Source organism: Ictidomys tridecemlineatus, chromosome 8, assembly GCF_052094955.1.
Source record: "Ictidomys tridecemlineatus isolate mIctTri1 chromosome 8, mIctTri1.hap1, whole genome shotgun sequence".
NCBI classification, from domain to species: Eukaryota; Metazoa; Chordata; class Mammalia; order Rodentia; family Sciuridae; genus Ictidomys; species Ictidomys tridecemlineatus.
The window spans coordinates 113,600,182-113,610,563 of NC_135484.1; the positions used below are offsets into that span (position 1 = coordinate 113,600,182).

The 10,382-nt window shown below is 40.9% G+C and overlaps 1 long non-coding RNA gene across 1 annotated transcript; it reads right to left on the reverse strand.

The window, feature by feature from the left end:
- Positions 1 to 1,487: 1,487 nt before the first annotated feature.
- On the reverse strand, positions 1,488 to 9,719 carry LOC144366227 (uncharacterized). Its single transcript, XR_013425205.1, has 2 exons — positions 3,467 to 9,719; positions 1,488 to 2,781 (listed from the first exon to the last, which is right to left on the reverse strand). It is a non-coding gene; the product is annotated as an uncharacterized LOC144366227 (long non-coding RNA).
- Positions 9,720 to 10,382: the final 663 nt, after the last annotated feature.

Below are 10,382 nucleotides of genomic sequence, written 5' to 3' on the forward strand. Positions count from 1 at the left end.
TGGGGCACTGGAGGAACCCAGAAACACCATGGAGGAACCCAGCAACACCATCAGGGTAGTGCCCAGGACACATTATCCATAAGATCTCTCATTAGACAAACCAAGGAGCGCAGGGTTGGACATCTGTGCCTCCGCCAGAGCAGTACTAACTCCAGAGATGGGAGTTCAAGTCATTCCCACAGGAGTAAAAGGACCTCTTCCCCAAGGAACAGTAGGCTTATTGTTGGTACGCAGTTCTTCTACTCTAAAAGGACTTATGATAAGTCCTGGGGTAATTGATCCCGATTATGAAGGTAAAATAAAAATTATAGCTAGTTCTCCAAAGGGTATATCAGTAATTTCACCAGGAGATAGAATAGCACAGTTATTAATAATACCCAGGCTACATGATAAATTTTTCAGTAGTAGTATAGAAAGAGGTTCCAGGGGATTAGGCTCCACAGGGGCTATGCTGTCTTTAAATTTAGATTCTCGCCCAATGCTAAAACTAAATATTCAAGGACATGAATTTAATGGGCTACTTGATACAGGTGCAGACCTTAGCATCATATCTCGTCAAGAATGGCCAAAACATTGGCCGTTACAACAAGCCACTCAAACGCTTCGAGGCCTAGGAGTGGCAACTAATCCCCATAGAAGTGCAATGGTATTAGATTGGAAGGATCCTGAAGGATGTGAAGGAACTATACAGCCATATGTATTGGATCATCTTCCCATAAATTTATGGGGACGAAATGTCCTAGATCAATTAGGTTTGACATTAACAAATAACATCAATCCAAATGCGCCCACTATTAGGGCTAGACAAGGTTTCAGCAAAGAAAAAAGATTAGTAGAACAAGAACAAGGTATAACATCACCAATTCAAACAGATCAAGGAATAAATAGACACGAATTGGTTTTCAGGAGGGGTCACTGAGACAATAAAAATTACTTGGAAATCAGAAAGACCAGTATGGATTCCTCAGTGGCCCCTGACTAAAGAAAAGATACAAGCAGCCCATGACCTGGTCAAACAACAATTAGCAGAGGGACATATACAACCTTCCATATCTCCCTATAATACTCCCATTTTTGACATTAAAAAGAAATCTGGTAAATGGAGATTATTGCAAGATTTAAGAGCCATTAATAATGAGATGGTTATTATGGGACCTGCTCAATCAGGGATTCTTCAATTGTCTGCTTTGCTAAAAACCTGGTATGTTTTAGCTATAGATATTAAAGATTGTTTTTTTTTTCAATTCCAATTCATCCTGAAGATAGTCCAAATTTTGTATTTACTATCCCTGCAGTGAATCATGAAGTCCTAATCAGAGATATGAATGGAAAGTACTCCCTCAAGGGATGGCTAACAGCCAACTATGTGTCAAATTTATGTTAACAAAGCAATCCAGCCACTTAGAAATCAAAATCCTGAACTACAAATATTTCACTATATGGATGATGTATTGTTAGCACACAAAGATAAAAAGACATTGCTAGAATGTTATGCCACACTTACAAATTTATTAAAAAATTATAATCTAGAGATAGCAATAGATAAAGTACAATTAAATTTTCCAATTAATTATTTAGGAGTTCTATTATCCTCAACCATGGTCCGTCCACCAAAAATTCAAATACGAGTAGATCAACTCAAATCACTTAATGACTTTCAAAGGTTATTAGGATACATAAATTGGATAAGGCATTATCTAGGCATACCAACAGGAGAGTTGGGACCTTTATTTGATATCCTAAAAGGTCCATCAGATCCAAATTCACCCCGCATATTAACGCCTGAAGCAAGAAAGGCATTAAAAATCATTGAAACATATATGGAAAATATGCATTTGGATAGAATTGATATAAGTTTGCCTTTATTATTTATTGTAATACCAACAAAAAATATTCCTACAGGAGTATTTTGGCAAGAAGGTCCATTATTGTGGATACATTTATCTTATTCTCCTAACACTATTCTTCGTAGGTATCCTGAGGCTGTAGGACAATTAATACTCAAAGGAATAAAAGCAGCAAAGGGAGTGTTTGGAATTTCTCCCAATAAAATTATTACTCCATATACTATGGATAAATTGATGAGTTAGTTAATGAGTTAAATATTTGGGCAATAATCATGTGTAAATCTAATGTTTCATTTGGTAATCACTTACCATCTAATCCTTTATTGTCTTTTTGGTCTTCGCATCCTGTAGTTTTTCCAAAAATGATAAGGAAAAACACCTATCATGAATGCTCCAAATGTATTCACTGATGGGTCAAATAATGGTACAGCAGCAGTAGTTACCCCAATCAAACTTTTACATTTTTAGTACCCAAACAATCAGCTCAAAAGATAGAGCTTAATGAAGTATTACAAGCTTTTGTGATGTTTAAAGATTCTGTATTTAATTTATTTTCTTATAGTCAGTATATAGTTAATGCTATAGTATCCCTTGAAGATGCTGGTAGGATTTCCCCTTCCTCTACTGTTTTCTCTTTGTTTTCCACTATACAAAGTCTAATCTGGGACAGAAAAGATCCATTCTTTATAGGACATATCAGAGCACATACAGGATAGCATGGAGCCCTTAGTTTGGGCAACGATTTAGCAGATAAAACTATACATGACATACATATTTTCTCTACACTAGAAGAAGTAACAAATTTTCATAAAAGGTTCCATGTCGGTCGGGCTGGGGATGTGGCTCAAGCGGTAGCGCGCTTGCCTGGCTTGCGTGCGGCCCGGGTTCGATCCTCAGCACCACATACCAACAAAGATGTTGTGTCCCCCGAGAACTAGAAAATAAATGTTGGAAAATCAAAAAAAAAAAGGTTCCATGTCAATGCTAATACTTTACAAAAGCGTTTTAAAATAACTAAGGAACAAGCTAGACAAATAATAAAGCAATGTCAAAATTGTGTGACCTTTTTACCACAAGTTAATCTTGGAGTCAATCCTAGAGGATTGATACCTAACCATATTTGGCAGATGGGCATCACACACTTGCCAGAATTTGGAAAATTAAAATATTTACATGTTACAGTTGATACTTCTTCTGGATTTTTGATGGGCTCCCTTCATGCCGGAGAAAAAACTAAAGATATTATAGCTCATTGCTTACAAAATTTTGCCACTGTGGGCATTCCAAAACAGTTAAAAAAGATAATGGTCCTAGTTTTACTTCTATCTCTTTTAAACAATTTTGCTCATATAACAGGAATTCCATACAATCCTCAGGGACAAGGTATAGTTGAAAGAGCTCATCAAACTATTAAAATGTACTTACTAAAGCAAAAAGAGGGAATTGGAAAGGGGTATATATCCCCCAAAGATAAACTTAAAATAATCCTTTTTACTCTAAACTTTTAAAATGTGGATTCATCAGGGCTTAGTGCTGTGGAAAGGCATATGTATTCAAATGTACATAAGCCTAAGGTACTTTGGAAGGATATTCTAACAGGACAATGGAAAGGTTCTTACCCAGTGATTGTCTGGAGTTGGGATTCTGTTTGTGTGTTTCCACAGGGAGAACAGCAGCTGATTTGGATTCCAGAGAGTTTAACTAAGGTCCTGACCCAGTGATTATCTGGAGTCGGGTTCTGTTTGTGTGTTTCCACAGGGAGAACAACAGCCGATTTGGATTCCAGAGAGACTAACCAAAGCGATTTCTACAGACCAAAAAGAAGATGATTTGACTCAAATCTGTAACAGCTGATATCCAGAGCTCCAGCTTGGCTATTCTTACATCTGCGACAGTGATTAACCAGGGTGCTTTTTTCAATATCTATTTTATTATTGCCCTTTCCCACATCATGAAGTTCTATTTTATTTTTTGAGCTCATTCAGACCTAGGTTAATGTTTTTCTGATCAGTTTTATTTTTTGACTGTGGAGTTTTTAAACATTGCAACGGAGATTTCACCTGTGTAAAGCTACAAGGCCTTTACTATTGTCTTATGTGTTGTATGTTATGTGTGCACACTTGTGTTTTGTGTTGTATGTCTGTATGTGCGTATGTCCATATATCATATATGAGGAGCGCTCATGAAAAAATGAATCTGAATTTTTTTTATTCACGTGATTTTAATGGTTTAATTTAAATTGGGTAAACATTTGTTGAGGATTGTTTCAATATGTGAACAAATAAGGAGGTTGACAGATCTGTTTATTTACTTTCACCTTTCCTTTTCATTATATTTAATAATTCTGTTCAGGATAATGTAAATTGTTCAGAAAATTGTTTTCTTAGTACCTGTTGGAACGTTACATAATTTTTTTTTTTAGCATCATTGCCAGAATTCCTATCTTCATCCCAGTGCCGGTGAAGACAAAGATAAAACCAAACTATAGCTTCTTCAATAGTTATCACAACAAACTGTATAAACTGATGTATCAATGAATAATAACACAACAAGTAATGCTCAGTCAAGGAGTTGATTTACTTTGGGAGGAAATGGACATATTGATGGATTCCTCTGCTTTGAACTGCTTGCAGAACTTGCCTGGACTATGTATCACTTGTATGCATTGTGAACTATCTGTTGGTGCAGCAAATTGTGGTAGTGCTGGCGTATCTTTGCTGATGGTATCACCGGTGATACAATTTTTCCAAAGGAGCTGTCAGTCAATTGGCTTGGTGTCATGGCATTTCTGTATCCTCCTCCCTTCTGAGAGTGATGGTCTAAAATTTGGGGGCCAACAAAGGTGAGGCAAAGAACCTCACCCCCCCACTGGTGCAAAGGCCAAATTTGGGAGCCAACAGAGGTGAGGCAAAGAACCTCACTCCCCCACTGGTGCAAAGGCCAAATTTGGGAGCCAACAGAGGTGAGGCAAAGAACCTCACTCCCCCACTGGTGCAAAGGCCTATCCACAAGTATGGCTGTATGCTGGACCAGTAGTCAGTGACGGGTATGATCCAATTGCAGTGGTACCAACCTAAGACAGGAGGCTGAGGCCTAGAGGTCAGCTCATCCGATGACGGGTAAGGACCACGTGTAGTATTGGACAACCTAACAGGCATGGTCCCTAAGCCACATTGCTTGTTGTTTAATTAAACAGAAGTGGGGAGATGTTGAGGGCCACAGCCGAGTCGGGATGACACATGGCATTTTTGCCAGAAGTAGTGGTTGAGAGGTGACGCCAGCGAGTTCTCGTGGAGTTCCCGATGAGTTCCAGTTGAGCTCTAGCGGGGATTCCCGGAGAGTTTCCATTGGATGGGGAAGTGCCGGAGGGAGGGAATTTCCCGGCTGCTGGTTCCTGGATGAGCCGTGTGGCATTCGGGAGAATTCCTGGGGAGCGTGTGTGGAGCGTGCTGGTGGAGTTCAGAAATAAAGTTTGTTCCTGCTTCAGTGGCTCATGATTTGTGCCCAGCCAGACTGCGGCAGGAGGAAGTACAGGGCAAAAGGAAAGGGGAAAGGAGGAGAAAATATGGAAAGGAACTGTGGCTAGTTACACTTTTACACGAGATTACAACAATTTGGGCATGGTGGCCCATGCCTATAGTCCCAGCGACTTGGGAGGCTGAGGCAGAAGGATTTCAAATTCAAGGCCAGCCTCCCTAAGCAATTTATGGAGACCCTGTCTCTAAATAAAAAATAAAAAGGGCTGGGGATGTGGATCAGTGGTTAAGCACTCCTGGGTTCAATTCCAAGAGACAGAGGTTAGGGGGAGGAATAGAATGAACATAAACAAGATCTCCCATCCTACAACATTTTAGGATGTGACCTTGGTCCTCCTCATGTTGCAAGATGAAGTAGTCTGTTATTCCTCCCAGTGAGTGCAGGTAGGCATGTGACTCCATCAGAAGTGATGCTATATTGCAAAAGTGAAAAACCAGCCTCTACCTCAGAGAGCAAAGCCTGTCCAAGGAAGGGACATGACCCACAGAGCACTCCTAGGCACATTCCTACCCTGCTAAGTTGTTTATCTACAAATAACAGGAGAGATCTGCTGTGCCAGGTGTCCCTGACTCAGTCAGGCTAGGTGGGGATCCATAGCAACCCCCTAGCAGCCACCAATCAGCATGAGACAGGGAAATACCTGGGATGCCAGAAGACCCTCCCAGTAATTTATGGTGGTTGATAACATGTTGGGAAACCATGTAGTTGAGCACGAACACCCCTCTTGGCTTAAACCAATCAGTTCAAATGAATCCCCCTCTTGTAGTAACCAATCACCCCTACCCAACTTGTTCCCACCAGTGAATGTGCTAATTATGTTTTAGAGTTGTTATTTGATTTTCCCGCGGTGTGTGATGATTTGCTAAGAGATGCTATGATGTATGTGAGGTCCCTGCCTTCCCCAAAGAGTGTATAAAACTGCTGCAAACCCTGGACTCGAGGTCTCTCAGCATCACCAATTGCTGTGTGCGTGCAGAGGACTGAGCTAGCTCGCAATAAACACCTCTTTGCTGCTTATATTGATCTTGGGTCTCTGGTGGTCTTTTGGGGGTCCTGAATTCGAGCATAACATAAGGTGATTCAGCTTCCACCTGATCTGAGTTGCTTAGGGCCTTGCCAAGTTGCTGAGGCTGGCCTTGAACTCACAGTCTTCCTGCCTCAGCCTCCCAAGCTGCTGGGATTACAGGTGTGCACCACTGTGCCCAGCTAGGCAGCATGAATCTTACCAGACTGGAACCCAAGGTAATAAATCAAAATGATGATGGTAACAAAGCTTTCCAGTCTCCTTTCTTGATATTTCCAGGGTAAAAGCTTGGCATTCTGCTCACTTCACAGCTTATGTGACCAACTCATTCAACTCCATGGTTGCTGAACACGATGGTTAGTTGTGGAGACTCTGGAGCAGCGACAAGTTCAAATCCTAGCTCTTGTCATTTACCAGATAAGAGACTTTAAGAGACTTTGTGCAAGCTATTTGACTGTTCCAAGTCTCAGATTCCTCATTTGTAAGGTAAAGGTGATGCTAATGATAGCACCTAACTTGTTCAGTGTGTTAATTCTGTCAGATGGCTATGCCTGGTGCAGAACAGGGACCTGTGTTAGTTTTCATCAGTTCGACCAAAATAACTGACAAGAACAACTTAGAGGAGGCAAAGTTTATTTTGGTCCACAGTTTCAGAGGTTTAGTCCATGGTGGACTAACTCCATGTCCTAACCCCAGTTGAGGCAGAATATCATGGCGGAAGGCATGGTGGAGGACTCTGCTCCATTCATGGCAGTCAGGAAGCAGAGAGAAAAAGAGGAAGGAACCACAGGGAAACTGCACCCCTTCAGGATATGCCCCTAGTAACCCCCGTCCTCCAGCCCTGCCCCACCTGCCTACAGTTACCACCCATTATTTAGCACCCATTACCACCCAGTTAGTCCATTCAAACCCAGATGTCCTGATTCGGTTACAGCTCTCACAACCCAATCATTTGACCACCTAATATCCCTGCAGGAACACAGGAACTTTGGGGGAACATCTCATATCCAAACCGTAACAGTCCCTAATTACTGTTGGCTACTCTTGTGAAGAATAGACTGTCAATTCTTCTGCAGAAGCTACTTCCTGCAAGCATAAACACTGTCCTCTGTGCCCACTCTACGCTCTCTTGTCCATGACACATAAAAATAAGATATTTTCCCTCTTTCATTGGGAAGGCTATAAAGATAGAAATCCCTTCAGGCAATTTTAGACTCTTTTACAAGCCATATCCAAGCAAGATGGGGCTTTGAAAAGTCTAAACCAAATAGTTCTCCCTATGAGCAAAGGTGGATCCATAACTCTTCTATCCGCTTTGAAGTGTCATTCCCCTGTGTGAGGTCCAAGGTGAGATGGAACATTTTTTGTTACATTTTGAGACTGAACAATGAAGAAAGAGGTTGTTGGGCTGTTTTTTTGTTCTTTCTTCTTCTTCTTTTTTTTTCTTTTTGGTACTGGGGGTTGAACTTAGGGGCACTCGACCACTGAGCCACATCCCCAGCCCTATTTTGTATTTTATTTAGAGACAGGGTCTCCCTGAGTTGCTCAGTGCCTCGCCATTGTTGAGGCTGGCTTTGAACTCATGATCCTCCTGCCTCAGCCTCCAGAGCCACAGGGATTACAAGCGTGTGCCACCCTTCTCAAGCAAAGTCCCATGTACTCAGTACTCTCTAATCCTGCAACCACAGGTCAGCTTTTCAACATGTCACTGTGCTTAGTATCTTAGGAGGAGGGTGGGAAGAGTGAGAACTCGGCACTCCAAGCTTGGGGCACCCTACGCTTGGGGCACACAGCAGGGTGATTGAGGCAGTGCAATTCGGGTTGGGATGATCCACCCTGGGAAAGGGGGGTTGGGGAATGGGGTGAAGGGGCAGATGGCTCCACATTCTAGTTAATTCTGCCTTTTCTCTAACTCCTTTATCCTTACCATTTCTTCACCCACCTCCAAGGACGTCACACTCTATGTTGAAGGAATCAGGGGAAGATGTCTTTCGATTATGAAATGTTCTAGCAAATTTAAAGTGGAGGAAAAAAAGGGACCATCTGCTTTGGATGGCTTGTGTATTCAGTGCTATTTTATGTAAACACAGGTTTCAAGTATATAACTGTAAGATATTTCTAATACCTTTAATCAAGTTTATTGTATTTTGGAAATAGTTATAACAAGTCATCATTATTATATTCTGGAGGTATCTGTAGATCTTGATAATTAAGATACATATTGAGAAGGTGCTTATAATTAATATTGTAGGTAATTGTCTTCTTGACTAATTTCTTTTTAGCCTGGGTCCTGGCTATGTAAGCATCTATATCTCTTAGCTTGCAAGGATCAGCATCCAGTTCCAATGTTTATTGCCAATCTGATTTTATTAAGGAGGAGGGGAGGGAGGGAAGGAAGGCAGGGGGGAATCAGGCATCAATAATTACTGCCTGTTTTCCTTTCCCTGAAGAGTTGGCTTCAGGTTGTTTATTTTGAAAGTAATATACAGTATCAAGTGCCTAGTATAAAATTCAGTCATGTGCTGATTTAATATTAATTTATGTCATTCTGAGTTGGCTATTTGTGCACTATAAAAATCACAAAGTTCCCTGATTCAATTCATCTTTGTTCAGGGTTGGAGAAGATGGGGAGATACGGTGCGAAATGAACCTTGAGTTCTATAATCCAAGGTTATAAAGCAAATGATTCTCATCCTTTTTTTTTTTTTTTTGGTGTGTGTGTGTGTGTGTGTGTGTGTGTGTGTGTGTTTGTGGTGTGTGTTGGGATGGAACCCAGGGCCTGTATGTGCTAGGCAAGTAAGTGCTCTACCACTGAGCTACACCCCCACCCAGGCAGTAAATATCTTAGGCTCTGTGGACCATGAAGTTCTGTCACAACTATTCAACTCTGCTGTTGTAGTGCCAAAGCATTTGTAGACAGTATGTAAATGAACAGGTTTGACTGTATTTCAGTAGAAAATAGTTACAAAAACAAGAGTGGGCTAGGGTCATAGCATAGCATGCTTGAGGCTCTGGGTTCAATCCCCAGCATGTGCAAAAACCAAAAACAAAAGGAGAATGACAGTATCGTAGAGAAAAAAAAAATATATATATATATTTTAAATGGTGCTAGGGATCAAACCACAGGCCTGGTGCATATTGGGCAGGTGCTCTACCACTGAGCTATGCTCCCAGCCTGCTGTGGAGGATTTTGACAACATAATGTTCAAAATATCTGGATACAGGGGCTGGGAATATAGCTCAGTTGGTAGAGTGCTTGTCTCACATGCACAAGGCCCTGAGTTCAATCCTCAGCACCACCACCACCAAAAAAAAAAAAAAAAAAAAATCTGGATACAATCCAAAATTCTTCAACTAAGCCCTAGGAATGTGTAACCATTTTTTATGATCTGGGGCAATCTCAAGTTGACCCAGAGGTTGAAATTATCAGATATAGATTTAAAATACCTATTATAACTGTGTTCTCTGTGGTAAAAGTAAAAACACTTAAAGGCTAGAGAGACCTTCTCAGCAGAGAAACAGAAACTATAAAAAAAAACCACATGGGAATTTTAGAACTGAAACCACAATATCTGAAATAAAAATTCATTGGATGTGCTTAATAGCAGAATGGAGATGACAGAAGAGTCAATGACTTAAGATAGATGAAGAGAAAATATTTAATCTGAAGAATGACATGAAAAGGGAATTAACAAAGTAATGGATAGTCTCAGAACTGGCCTAACATTCATATTATCAGAGTCCCAGCGGAAGGAGAAGAAACTGATGCAGGAAAAAAATAGCTAAAGACATGTTCTCAAATTTGGCAAAAGACATAAAATTACAGATTCAAGAAACTCAGTGTGGGCTGGTGTTGAGAGCCACAGCCAAAGGGGCCCCAGCAAACTTCCAGCTGCCAGCAAGCTTCAGACTGCCAGCTGATGATTGGTTCACAGTGGCCCCAGCAACATCTAGCTGATTGGCTCCTCTGCGGT